The sequence below is a fragment of the Choloepus didactylus genome, chromosome 1 (genome assembly GCF_015220235.1).
Source record: "Choloepus didactylus isolate mChoDid1 chromosome 1, mChoDid1.pri, whole genome shotgun sequence".
Classification (NCBI taxonomy): Eukaryota; Metazoa; Chordata; class Mammalia; order Pilosa; family Megalonychidae; genus Choloepus; species Choloepus didactylus.
The window spans coordinates 105,796,341-105,810,551 of record NC_051307.1 but is presented as its reverse complement, the minus strand read 5'-3'; the positions used below and the strand labels follow the sequence as shown (position 1 = coordinate 105,810,551).

The window sequence follows — 14,211 nt, the reverse complement described above, 5'->3', positions numbered from 1 at the left end:
AAAATAAGTTAAAAAATGTGTATAAAGCACCCAATATAATACCATGAAAATTCTCTAATCTGTTCATTCATCACATTGAACTGAGCGTCTCCTCTGCATAGGTACTATCTCAGGTGCTGGGGATCCAGTAAAGAAATCAGGCATGGTCTCTGCCCTCAGAGAGCCCATGGGTTAGTGGGGGATATGCAGATAAGTGAAATCACCATAGCGAGATAAGTGTATGCTGTGGGTGCAGCCAAGAGATCAATGAACCAGGTGAAAAGTTGGGGAGGGTTTCTCAGAAGGACATTTTAAGACCTGAGCTGAGTCTTGAGTAAGTCTTGGTGAGGGCTCAATTGTATGTATTCATTTACAACAACTGGTTTTATTTTAGGGTTACTAAGCCCGCTGGCAACAACCGATTTTATTCTAGGGTTACTAAGCCCGCTGGCGGTGGCAGAGGTGGCTACGAGGGGAACACAGCCCTAGGAAAAATTCATAGCTAGGTCCAATTTGCTCTCTTCTAAAGTTGCCCCTTCATGTCTTTTTGAATTGCCTAATTCAATTTCTATTCTGCTGCCACTTTCTCTTCCATCCAAGACATTTTTTGATGATGTGTAAAACCTTATTGTTTTAATAGTGGTCATTTACCTTGAGAGAGTTCTTTTTTCTTTTGTTGTTGGTGGGGGACAGATACACTCTGTTACTTATAAGGTGATACCTACTCCTACTATCACTTGGTTGTGGAATTCTGATACTTAGTGTAAGCAAACAGCTCTGTGAACATGGCCAGTGTATGGAGAAGCTGCTATTGGTGGGTTGAGCTTGCTGAATCTGGCTGGTCCTGACAATGATGCACATTCATAAGAGTAAGGGTTGTTATGATTACTTCCATGAAGAAGTAAGATGTTAAACACATTTATACATTTACAAAATAGTTTGACTTGTTCAAAGTTAACATGTGGCAATGTCTACCTAGAGACTTTCGTAGCTGAAACTTGCTCCCATAAAAATAGGTGTGGCTTTATACTGCATAGTTTCCATAGTCACACGTATGTGTATAAGCAGGATGATCTGTGTGCTTCCTTCTCCCTTGAGCCAGGAGGTCTATTTGTATGAGGCTGTGGTGAATTTGAGCCGCTAAGGACCTGGTTTGTCTTAAGGCAGAGTTGTCACTGGTGGATGGAAGTGTAAATTCTTGTAGCCCCTTTTATAAGTGGCTTGTTATATGTATCAGGAGCCTTAAAACATCCATGCCCCTTTGGTCCAGTGATTCTACTTGTGGAAATCTATCCAAAGGAAGTAATTGGAAATGTGTGCAGTGAAATCCTTATCCAGGGATGTTATTGAAGAGTTATTTGTGCTTGCTAAAGACTGGTAACAATTTAAATGACTAATGGTATAATAATACACAGGCTTGAAAATGATGTTCTCGATTGATTTTGCTACAACACTAATCAAGAAAAAAGGAGAGAAGTAATACCATGGTGGTTAAGCAAATACAATTTCGAGTCAAACAGCCTGGGTTTGCATCCTGATTCTTGTGACTTGGCAAAGTCACCTGAACTCTGTACAAACCCAGAAAAACAGGGCTGATAATAACACCTGCTTTAGAGGCGACTGTGAGGATTAAAATGAGATATTAAATATAAAATGCTTAATAGTGTAAAGCACATTTATTGGGTACCTAATGTATGTTGGCTCTCTATGGATTGTATGATGTCAAGGCATAAAAACACATGGAAAAGAAAATGCCATTATATTAACAGTAGGATCTGGGTGGTAGAATCATGGGTGATTTGTTTGATTCTTTGCATACTTTTCAACTTCCCAAATGTTATGCAATGGATATGAACTGCTTTTATACTAAAAAGGTATATTATAATGATGTAGTACAGTAAGATATTTTTAAAAGGGTTTTACCACAACGAAACAGTAGTTCCCTTTCCTCTTCCCACTCCCCTTTCAGGGAAGGAGCTGTGGGCCAGCATCACAGCAGATTCCTCCACTTGGGATCATTAGGAAAGGGAAGGGCTGATGCTTTCTGGATTTTCCCCTAGCAGAGTGCCTCACATGTGCACAGTCTAGGCCTCTGGGAGTGTAGGGTTGTTGAGGTCAGTGGCCACCTGTTGATGGTGTTGTGCTTGGAATTGGGGAAGGGCGGACTTGTAACAGATGACCTCAGTAGTTTCTTCCATCTTTGAGAGTTTAGATTCCAAGATGCTCTGGTACTTATCATTTTCTCCTCCTGTCTTTGTTTAACTGAATCAAACACTGACGTAAAATTGTAAAGTGGAAGAGACTCGTGGGCTCTTTCCTCACCCCAGACAACCCCCCCCCCCCCCCCCCCCCCCCCCCCCCCCCCCCCCCCCCCGCCAATACCTATAATACTGCATACAGTGCTGGACATAAACGTTAAGCATAGTTAGCAAAGAAAAGACCTAGCTCGGGGAGAAGGGTGCACAACAGGGAAGTTAGCTTAGTTGCAGTCACTTTCTTTAATGAGAATAATTTGTATTCAGAGCAGAATCTCTGGCAAATACAGCCCTTTTTAACAGAAAAAAATGGTGTCCTTTCCACCTCAGGACATTTAACTGGGAAGAGAGAGGCAAAAAAGTATGTATGTATGTGTGTGTGTGTACGTTACCAAACCTCGACATTTGTCCCCTATGGTCTAATGTCCTTCGTTGATAACAGGGGTGCTCTATGCTACAGCAAGTGGCTTTGCGGGCTTCGTTTTATAGACAGAGAATCCCAAGCATGGAAATAACGAAGCAGTTTCCCCATCTGAAACCGAGGGGCAGCTTTCCAGCCCTGTGTCCTGACCTCTGGCCCCTCACCAGTCACTTCCCTTGGTCCACACCTCCAGACTCAGGGTAGGTCCATCAAGCCCTCCGAAATGTATCTATCCTCCCAGACCGTCCTCCGGACCGCGAGGTCATCGTATGCTAATGAAGCCCCGGGAGACCGCCGAGCTAGGTCTGCGAGAGCGAGCGCGCCCGCGAGTTTGCAGCGCTCCCGCGCGCCACTGCAGCGCAGCCACAAATCGCGCGGTGCCGCAGACCCTCCTGCAGGTGGGGGCGGCCGAGGGTGGGGTCTTGCCCGCCACCCTGAGTTCCGCAGCTGGATAGTTCACATCTGAGAGATGTTTCCTCGCCCCGGTCCCAAGCTTGTCTCCACTGTAGTGATTGGGTGGGGGCGAGGGAGCGGGAAGAGGGGAGCGTATCAGAATCACCTGTAGGGCTTTTTTGAACTCCACACCCCCCTTCCCTAAATTCTAGTCCACTGGTCTGGAGGGAGCGAATCTCAGACTACGCGGGGTGTAGTGGTCGGATGGAGTTTCGGAAAGCCCCACAGGTGATTGTGGATGCGCGTGCCTCAAGATACAGACACACACAGACGTACACACTTCTTTTGACTCCGACACCAAACAGGTCAGACTTAGAATCGCTCCCTGACTGAACCTGCCTTCCCTTTTTCATATTTGCCAAGGTTTTCGTCAGCTTCCCTTTAAGCCCCCAAGCCCAGGGGCTTTGCGGAGCGTCGCAGAGTCCCGGAACCCCGCGGGACGGTCAGAGGCTTTGGCCGTCAGATAAGAGGAAACGCGTCCTCCACTCCCCGCCGCCCTGTTCGCGTCCTAGAGCGCGAACTGGATCGCAAGAACCGAAGGTAAGTCCAGAAGGGGAGCAGTCGGACCAGTTGCTTCAGCAAACTGCCCGGAGCAGGGCCACCTCCCACCGCACACCTTTGAGGTTTGGGACGGCCTTCCAGTCCCAGAGGGAGCTGGCGCCCCATCTCGTGACCCTACCCGTGCCCGCATCTCTCAGGCGGGGGATCCCATCCTGCGGGGACTTTGCCGCAGGTGACACTGTCAGGGTGGGCGCAGTTGCCTCGGCCCCAGCCCCTTCCTTGGCCACGCGACCGGTTCTCGCTTTGCCCTGCCTTTTCGAAGTTGCTGCAGCCCACGCCCCTGGAACCCGAGACCCCCTTGGCCGCGCGGGCCGCCGTCTTTACCTCAGGGTGCAATACTTGGTTGTTCGGTTGCCGGGAGCGCTCCTTCCTCGGGGCTTATTCCCTTACTTGGGAGGAAAGAGGAACCGAGAGACAGAAAGGGGACCGAAGCTGGCGTCTGGGCGTCTTCCCGCCCGCGCAGCCCTCTCGGGCAGGGGGATGGCAGCCCGGGCTGGCGCCTCGGGGCTCGGGCGGTCCGGCTGGGGATAAGCAGCGCCGGGGTCCTTCGCTGGCTCGGGGATCCGCAGCTCGAAAGCAGCCTGTCTCGACTGCCCGCTACTACGGCACTGCGGCTCAGCTCCTGGCCCCTCGCAGCCTGGCAAGTCCAGCTGCCACTCTCACGGCGGAGCCCTGCCCCTGGGCGCAGAGTCCGCCCTCGCCACACTCCCGCGCGCGCGCATTTACACGCGCGCACATACACACACATGCACGCGCGCATACACGCACACACATGGATGCGGATCCTCTCGGTGGGAACCCACGCCTCTTTGGTGCAACTTGCGCGCGAGCTCCTTAGGGCGCTTCTCACTTACAGGCCTTGGGATTAGAAGGAGGAGTTGGGGGCTCCGGTGGGCCAGTTCAGGAAGGATGCTGCCATGGTGTGCTCCTCAGGGACGCGGAGGCAGTCCTCCGAGATCAAGTGTTTTACAGATTAAATACTCGCCTAGCGTTTCTGCATATCAACCCGGGTCTAGGCTGCCTTAAAATCCTCACCCAATCAGAGAAAAAAATAAAAAATCAACAAGTTCTCCCCGTTTCCCAGGAACTCAATGTCTCAGGCCGACAAATCACTAATCGAAACACATTTCTGACATCCCTGGCCCGGGTGGTAGGGGATTGGTTCGATCCCAAAAGATTTCCCGCTCTGAAAATATAATGGGGATGACCTCTGGGGTCAGGTCTCAGGACTGAGAATGGTTAATGTCCTTTTTCCTATGCTTTTAGGTCAGCATGGATTGGTTTCCTGCAGAGCAAATAGACCAATTCCTTTAACGGAAATGCAGAAAAGCACAGAAAAAGGGCTGGGGGTGTGGGAGGAAGGACAGGAGCTGGGTGGGGGTGAGGGATAGGGGTAGCACTAGCCCAGGCACTGTGCCTTGTTCTTTTTTCCATGACGTGTCTGACCACATGGAGGGTGGTGGTGGTGGTGACACTACTTCAGCATGACTTCTGTCCATTTCGTGTCACATTTAGAGTCATCTGAAGTGTGGACTCTCATCTGTAAAATATGTGGAGTTTACCATTTTCCACAGTGGAGAATTCTTTTCCTTCAGCGGGCAGTGAAGGTCCCCAGGCCAGGACTGCTGCCAAGAAAAGCTTTCTGCAGAGTGTAGAGGCGCCGAGGGGCCCTGGTGTCTGGGCATTTGGGGAAGAAGCCTCAAACAGGAATGTCAAACAGCCCTGAGAACCCTGATGGCCAGTGTCCATCCTGGGCCATCTGCAAGCAAGCTCCTGTGACAGATAAAGAGCTGAGGCTCAGAGACCTCCCCAAGTTTCCACATGGCCATGAAGGTAGACCTGATTCCAGCACCGTGTTCACGTTTCATGGCACCATTCACCATTTAGGTTTCATTCTATCACTCTGGGTTGGTTCTCCAAATTCCCTTTAGCTGGACTGAAGTAATCCAGTGAAGGTGCTTTTGAAGTTCTTTTATCTTTTCTTGTTTCCCTTTCACTCACTGGCTCACTCATTCCAAAAGTATTTATTAAGCACCCACTATGTCCTCTGTCAGTTTCCTTTAACTCCAGTCCTGAGCCTTACTTAGGAAGGAAGAGGAACTGAAAGACAGAAAGGGTTTAGAGCTGTTCCTGCCCCCACTGAGGAGAATCGTGGGAACGGTATATATTTTCACTGTGCTAGGTTGTATAGATGTGGAAGAAAGACACAGCCCTTGCCTTCTGAACCTCATCATCTATGGAGGAAAACAGACTCACATACCTGCTACCAGAGAAACACTCTTGCTATGTCCATTTCTGACCCTTTCCTTCTAAGGAAGTCTAGGCCAAGGGAGAGCCTGTGTTTGACTGAGCATCATGATGGATTTGGGGGTGCATGTTTGCCGATAGGGGCAACATTGAATTGTTCTTCCTATTCGAAAGGGGAGGAAACTGAAGTTGGATGGGAGTAATGAGGAAGAAACCCAGAGGCAGAGCTTGGAGACAACATACATGGCTGGGAGGATGGGTAATGGTAGGGAAACTCCCAGCTTTGGGCTGCCAGGCAAGGATTTGGAGAATGAGAATGCTTGCAAAGACTGGAAAATAGTTTGCTGTGGGGTGGCCTATGAAAGCCCCTGCTCTCCACCCTTCCTATGAAATAAATCATTTCTAAAGTCTAAACTGATCATCAATTCTTTGATGAGTAAATTCCCTTGGGGGAACCCAGGGTGGTGCTGTGTTGCACATCTCAGATGATGAGAGTGAGTACAGAGAAGTCTGTGTGGACAGAGGGCCTGAGGCTGAAAGACGGCTGACCTCTGGGTTACAGACTAGTAAAATATGGGGAAAGGGTTGCAACAGAGGTAGGAGAAGTGTGGGAGAACCAAGAATAACAGTTAGTACTGACAGAGGCATTATGAAAAAGGTAGGATTTGTGATGGGGTTTGAAAGGGGAATAGGGATTTGATACAAAGATCATCAGGATAAGGGATATTCTAGGTTGAGGGAAAGCAAAAGCACAGAAGTAGGAAAACCCATGGTGAGTTCTGGGCCTTTCCAGTAGAGACCATATTGTAGAAGGCCCCCAAAGGCCCTTCCAGGATGTGGACCTCAGGCTCTGAGTAACAAGGAGCTTTTGAGGGTGTGAGGTTTCTGATGTTTTGTTCTTATTTGTTTTTGATAGGGAAGGAGCTGGAATACAAGTTAGGAAGAGTAGTCTTATGCCAGCTTTCCAAAGCTAGTAGAAAGGAGAGCTAGGAGAGCCATGGAGAAAGTGATCTTCTCCTGTCCTCATCAGGAGCCAGAACCCCGCAAAGGGCCACAGCTGCTCACAGACCTGCTCAGGTGGCGCCTGTCCTCACTGCACCAGGCTGCCAGTTGAGGGCCTGAAATCTAGTGCATACTCCAGTTGCCCAGCCTTGTGCCCTAACTGGACAGAGTCTGCCTGGGGGGAGGGGTTTCTGTTTTCTAATTTGCACAAAGGCTTGACATGGGCTGGCAGAGGTCCTGGCTGCTGAACTTTCTTGGTAAAGGCTGGAGCCACACTGAGACAAGTGAGGCTTTATTGGGCATCTGCTCTATGTCCAAACACAAGTTGAAGTGAGAAGAGTCTTGGAGTCAGGACTGGGTATGTGACCCTGCTCTTTTGTGACACCCTGAGATGGATGGAGGGGTTTAGGGGAGAAAGCTTAGCTCCTCCCTTCTGAGCATTTGCAATCCATTTCAGCCATAAAACAAACACTTATAAAGGCTAAGAAGCAAGAAAAGATGGTATAAAACCAACTGTCAAATTATATAGCGCAGATTTTTAGGACGTAAGACGGGATCCTGCCCCCTAGACTGGAAGAGTCAAGGAAGGGAGCAGGAGATCCTGTTGGAGGTGTGAAGTGTGTGTTGGGTGTAGGTTGGAGGAAAGAGTGTGAGCAAAAGGTTGGAGGCAGGGAAGCTGGAGGCTTCTGATTGTGGGTTTTTAGCCCCTGTGGCCTCTCTAATGCCATTCCCAGCCATAGCCCAAGTGTTCTGGTGATTCACCCTCGTTTCTGATAGGGCATTTTTGGATGTTTAATTGGCTCAACACTTTACATTCCCTGAGTCTTCAATGTTGGCAGCTCACATTCACCATGTTGCTCTGGGAACACATCATCCAAGCCAGCAGCTGATGACTGATCTCCATTGCCAAGGGAAAGCAAGGGCTGAGTCAGTTACCTGTGTCTGGAAATTTTTAAGTCTGACTATCTCTGACAAGCTGGGTGAACATCTCCCGATGCTGAGATAAGGGTTCCTAAACCCAGAGGCGGAGGTCAGTGACTGGGAACCAGACACCTGGTTCAAGCCTGGCTTGGGGGAACTCTGTTTGCCTTTCTAGGCCTCTCTTCTCTCACAGATGAAAACCAAAGGATGATACCAGATTATCCATAGACCCCCATCCACCTAACATTTCATGATTTCATAATTAATGAGCTCTGTCCTTTCTATCAGACAAATACAGGATGGGGGCCAAAATTAGCCAAGTCCTAAGCTTAGCTGTCCTTTTTGCTTTGATTGCGAAGTTGGTGATTGACAGAAATTGTGCTATGGTGGGACAGGAAAGGAGAACGAGGAGGCTCAGCTTGTGGCCACAACGTAACCATGAATGGCATTAGTGGAGCTGGCCCTGAGAATACAGGGAGGTTAGCCCCCTCTCTGGGACTCAGTTTTCTTATTACTGGTAAAATAAGGAGTTTAGAAACAATCTATACAGTTCCTTCTGACTCAGATACTCTCTTTTCAAAGTTTTTATTAGTGCTAGTGTATGGAGGAATTTTATTTGTATTGTTTGTTTTAGGCTTCACTCAACTTGCTATTTGAGAAAAAGTTAGATTATATCTACAAAGCGAAATAGGAAAGAAGTTAAGAGTATATCTTTCAAAATGAATCTGAACAACTTTTAAGTACTGCCCCATTAACAGGGTGGAACCACTCCACAAGGCAAGGTGGGAAAATTTCCACAGTGCCAATTGATAAGCTTTCAAAGAAGCTCAAAAGAGAAGCTGTGGGGCTAAGAGTAACAACTAGACTACTTAGATGGAATTGAAAGAGCTGAGTCTGTGTCTCTAAGCCTTAGTTTCCTCTTCTGTACAATGGGGATGGGATTATGATTAAAATGCAGACACATGTAGAAGTGCTTTGTAAATTTAGAAGTACTAGGGCAAACTTGTGAAGTCTAGTTATTAAAGATAGTCTGTTCCTCTAAGAGAGTCTATTAAAAAAACAGTCTAATTATTGTGTTACTTGCCCACTTGTCTGCCTCCTAAAAAAACAACAATTTGGGTCAGCAACTCTATCTCTGTGCTCCTAAGGATATTAACATGAAAACTTAATAAACTAGCTGGCAGACTTCAGGACTAACAGGCTGCAAATCTGCCCCCTGCTTGGAATTCTGCAATGTCACTGGAGTGGCTCACAGTGGATTTCTCAGGAGCTTTGGTCGAGTTTGCTTGAAAAGGAAGGAGTCATCTGAGATTATTGCCTATCAGGAGAGGGATGGGTGAGAGAAGGGAAGGGAGGTGTGAGTAAGTAAGGAGGAAAAGAAAGTGAAAAACATTTTGTCTTCCTGTTATACTTTGGGCAGTGGATGCAAAGCCTTATGCTTTTATGAGCTTGTAAAACGCTAATTTTGGTTCACTAGCATTACTCTGGGTCTGTTTCCTGCTGTGCCTGGTCAGAAGACACTGCTGGGGAATTCCTCACTGTTGTCCTTGGAGGGGGAAGCTCTGGGAAGAACCTCAGGGAGGAAAATGTTCTGCTTCCATAAATGACCATACCCTTCAAAACTTGCCCAACCCACCATACTTTTGAGATATCTTTAGAAATATTGGTTACTTCTTCACTCTTGATAGCCAGTTTGGAGGGACAAAACATCCCAATATCTTAGAAATTGGCAGAACCCCTGAGGGTTGGACTTTTCTCATCCTTGTTCCCATTTGCTGCTGCAAAGTTATTTTCTGAAAGTATAGACCCCAGAGCACTCTGTTTTCTCAAAAGCCTTCAATGCTTTGTCCATAAAATGGACATAATAATACCTTTTGTATTAGTTTGCCTGAGCTGCTACCACAAATACCACAAAAACTGGTTTTGGCTTAAACAACAAGTACTTATTAGCTTATGGTTTTGAGGCTAGAAGTCCAAAGTCAGGATTGCAGAAAGTCTTGCTGTCTCCCCAAGGACTGTAGCATTCTGATGCTGACTGCCAGTGATCCTTGGGGTTCCTTTGCTCGGAGCTCCCATGGCAACATCCTCTCCTTCCTGGCTCTGTGACTTCTGGTTTGTCTTATAAGGCCTCCATTAATTCAGATTAAGGCCCACCCTGGTTCAGTTCACCATCTTAACTAAAATAACATCTTTCAGAGGTCGTCTTTACAATGGGTTCATGCCCACATGGATGCAGATTAACTTTAAGAACATGTGTTTGTTGGGGGTACATAATTCAACCTACCACACCTGTCATGCTTCGGTTTTGCAGATTTAGGGAGAAATATTTATAGAAAGTCTCACACAGTGGTGGTCCTATAATAGGTGCTCAATAACTGGAATCGTTATTACTGTCTTTTGAATAAACTTGCTGTTCCTTAAAATGGCTTTCAAGGCCCTCCACAAAGTGGCCCCAGCTTACCCATCCAACTACACTCATGGTAAACCTGCCAAGAACTCCGTGCGTTTTCCAGCCACACCTTGTGCCTATTCCCCTCTGTATCCTACTCAAGCTGCCCCCACAGCTGGGAGAGCTGCCTTTTTCCTCTCGTTTACCCTTTCTGCAGTACTGCCTCTTAAATCCACCCAGCTGAAGTTAATTACTCTCTCTACTATACTCCCATTGAAATTTGTTTATAATTTATTCTGCTACTTACTACAGGCTGCCTTGTATTATGGTTACTTGTGTTAGGTTTCACACCCTCTGCCCTCCCCCATCTATGGGACAAGGATTTATCTTCCTGAGACCACATCTTAATCATCTTCCTATTACCCACAGAGTATTGCATATAGTAGGGGATCGATAATATTGAATTGAATGTGAAGAAGACAAAATGTGCCTTTCAGCTCTGAGAGTCTACAGTTGAGGGAAGGTTTATTTTCACTTTTAAATCTTGCTGAAGAGCTACTACTTACTGAGTGCCTACCCTGTGCCTGAATTTTAGCCTACCAGGAGCCCTGTGAGGAGAGTACCATCAGCTTCACTTTGCACAGAGGTTGGTTGCTCAAGGACTCCCAGTGAGTAGGTGGTGGAGCAGGTATTAGAAGCCAGAAGTCTAAGTGTACACAGTCTCCACTGAGATTCTCCCACACTGAGCACTTGTGAACAAATTGAACTGTATTATATAAAACTGATTTATTACTGCCTGGCTATATTTTTAATATGTCTTTGTCTTGATTCTCCAAGTAGATTTTAATATCATTGTACAGCAATGTAATAATGGAAATAAATGACCATTTATTGTGCGCTTATGTATTTAGCACTTTACGTGAGGACCTATAATTGGGGACTTACTGATAGACAGAAGCTAGTGAGATTCAAAGGTATGGGAATGGATAGCGGTGATGATTTATAAGTATCAGAGCTGTATTGAAGGCAAATAGGATGGAAAGGGGTTGTTTAAAGGCACATATCCCACAGATCAGCACTATAAATATAGACAGGTGCTTGCATGATATACTTCTAAGGTATGACACTAGCACAGAGAGTTGACAACAGAACAATATATGGGAAAATCTACCTGTTGCATACTAGGGACTATAATTAATACAAGTACGTTACTAGTACCATCCAAATACTGGGGACAAACAATTAAGGGCTGAAAAGAGCTATGAGGTGTGTTGGGTTATGAGAATTGTTTAAAATGGAGAGAGATGAGGATTGTACAACTAAATGATGATAATGTGAGACATTATTATCGTGGACATCACATATAACATACGCTTTGTAAACTTAGGAACCCCCTACTTAAAAAATAACAAAACCAAAAAGTTGTTTTGTTGTTTTACTCACCAAGACTGCTGTGCTGGTGCATACCAGCTGACTCTTGTCCTCAAAATTTGCTGAATGAGTGATGGAGCCTCTTTCTTCTCTCTGATTTGTGCTCTTAACCCTAAATCTCTGATCTGTATTCTGTGAAGTAACAGGTAGTCACTTTCCTTCTCCCACCACCGAGAGGAGACAGGAGGAGTAAAGGACGTGGGTGACCATGGCTCTAGACCAGACACACAGAGGAGGTCTCAAAAGAAGAGATTTCAGCCCAGATTGAGTGATGTGACTTCTCTGGGCCAGTGGTTCTCTAGGTGTGGTCCTTGAATCACCTGGGATAGACTGTCCCAAACACTTATTAAAAGACACATTCCAGGGTTCTCTGAATCAGCCTTCCTGGAATAAAAGGCCAGAAATCTGCATTTTAAACAACCCATGTAGGTGACTTATATGTGGCATCTGAGCACCTCAGCCTGTGCTAAGCTTCCCTGTGGAAATCCCTTTTAACCTCTGCAACTGTTCCAAATGGAACTTGCTTTTCCCCCTCAAGTATCAGCATTCATCATAAATAAAAAAAAACAATTCAAAATTTTATTTTATTTCTTCCTCTTGTCCAGGGGCTATTGTGTAGTTCGACATATTCCAGATGTCTATTTTATGACATTTAAAAAAAATTAACTCCACAGTATAACTTTATTGCTTCCAATTATTTCCCTTTGCAAATGTCTAGCATTAGAGGCACGTTACTGATTAACCTCAATATGGTTCTATAAGAAAATATATTCTGAATTTCAAACAGCAATTTCATAAACAGACTTTCAGAATACAATGTGTTCCTAATGAGGGAACTGTTTGTATTTTAAAATTTTTGTAATTATTTGTCTCTGAGAAAGGATTTTTATAATTGGCCCTGGAAGGCTGTAGACTGGGAATCTCTGAGTTTCCCCAGTCGCCTTCTCACAGATCTCTGGCTAGCTTTGTGGCTTTCTTTATTCTGCATGTTGTTTCTGGGTATTCCTGGGAGTTTTGCCAATTTGGGGCATATAAATTAGAGGCGTAGGAAGTGGCCTTTTCTTTTTTTTCCATTCGTGATTTTGTTCATTTAACAAATGCTTCTCTGGCACCTCCGATGTACACATGCTGTGCAAGGCACTGGACAGTCAGACAGGAGTCTCACTTGCTGCCCCAGAGGGTCTCACAGTCTAGGGAGCAGAGCAAAATTACAGAGACCACACTGGGAAGGAGTTGACTGTGAGAAGGGTGGTGTGGGCTGAGGTCTAAAGGGGAGAGAGTCAAGCAGTAATTGAAGGAAAGATGAGAAAGACGTCACAAGCGTCCACCAGGAGTGCTTTTTATTCATTTACATCCTGGGAGGAGATCCCAGGACTCTGACCGCCGTCACTTTGAGTGACCGCAACCTCTGCCAGTTCAGGTCCACACACCAGCAGATGCTCCCTCAATATTTGTGGCAATAGCAAAAATCTCCATTCCCTGTGCTGGGTTATGGAAGCAGGGCTGGGGGCATGGGTAACAGATTCGGGCCATTTTTCACGTGGGTGAGGGACAGGAGCTGATGGGGGCCGGGGGTGGGGAGATAGGGAGGACCCTGCATTCTATAGTTTTGTAGGGGCTGGAACTTAATTTATTTTTTCAAAGAGACCCTAAGCCTGCTTCCCTGCTACTTCCACTTGTTGGTCCTGGTTTCCACTGCTGTCCAAAAGAATAAATCACATCCGTGTATTACAAGACATCTCTCCACAGCTTCGGCGTTCCTCCCCCTCCCCTACCCCAGAGCCTCCACTCCTCATTCATTCCGATGTTCATTCAATCAACGCTAATGTGCCAAACCTTCTTTGAGGGCCTGCTTTTCCCAGGCACTCTGCTAGGTGCTGAAGTTAGGGAAATGAGGACAGAGCCCGTGTTAAGTGGGAGGACTGGCGAGTGAACAGAGGATGACATTGCGGCCTTTCAAGTGCTCAGGGAGAAAGATGCACAGGGCTCTGTGAAAGCATCGAGGATCCAGCTGGGTGGGGAGAGTGGAGTTGGGGAGAGCCTTCTCAGAGGCAGGTGACGATGCCTTGTCTGAGTATGGAAGGCTAGTCAGGACCTGCCACCTGCCCTTCTGTGACGTGATGGGATTCTATGGGCAACCGCAGGCAGGTGGTCCTGGGGTCTTCCCCGTTGGGGTGCCAGAGGCAATTGTGTGCCTCTTTTCCAAGTTCCGCACTCAGTGACATCGTGTAGGTAGTTGGAAGTCAGCCACGGTGGGAGTATTTACACCATAGACATCTGCAAATGCTATAATACAGGGCTCTCCCTGCCCCACCTCCCACCAGAGCTGGTCGTTAAGAATTTACTAGCACAGTGTTGATCCCACCACACTACTCCATCCCTCATGCTGTTGGTAGAAACTAACACAGGGACAAGGAAGAGATACAACTTCTCTTCTGGTTCTAACATGTGAATGTCTTCCCAGGCTTTTGGGTGATTGCTGCCTGGGGACCCTGGGAGTGACCCCTGCCCTTCACTGGTGTCTGGATAGAGGTCTGACCAGGTGTCTCTGA

The 14,211-nt window shown here is 46.7% G+C and overlaps 1 protein-coding gene across 1 annotated transcript in view; it reads right to left on the bottom strand.

The window, feature by feature from the left end:
• The window catches only part of DGKG (diacylglycerol kinase gamma), a 204,027-nt gene extending 199,893 nt beyond the window's left edge, over positions 1–4,134 (bottom strand). The window contains exon 1 of the mRNA XM_037838860.1: positions 3,994–4,134. The gene's annotated coding sequence lies outside the window, so the exon portion shown is untranslated. The remainder of the gene's footprint in view (positions 1–3,993) is intronic.
• Between the last annotated feature and the right edge of the window lie 10,077 nt (positions 4,135–14,211).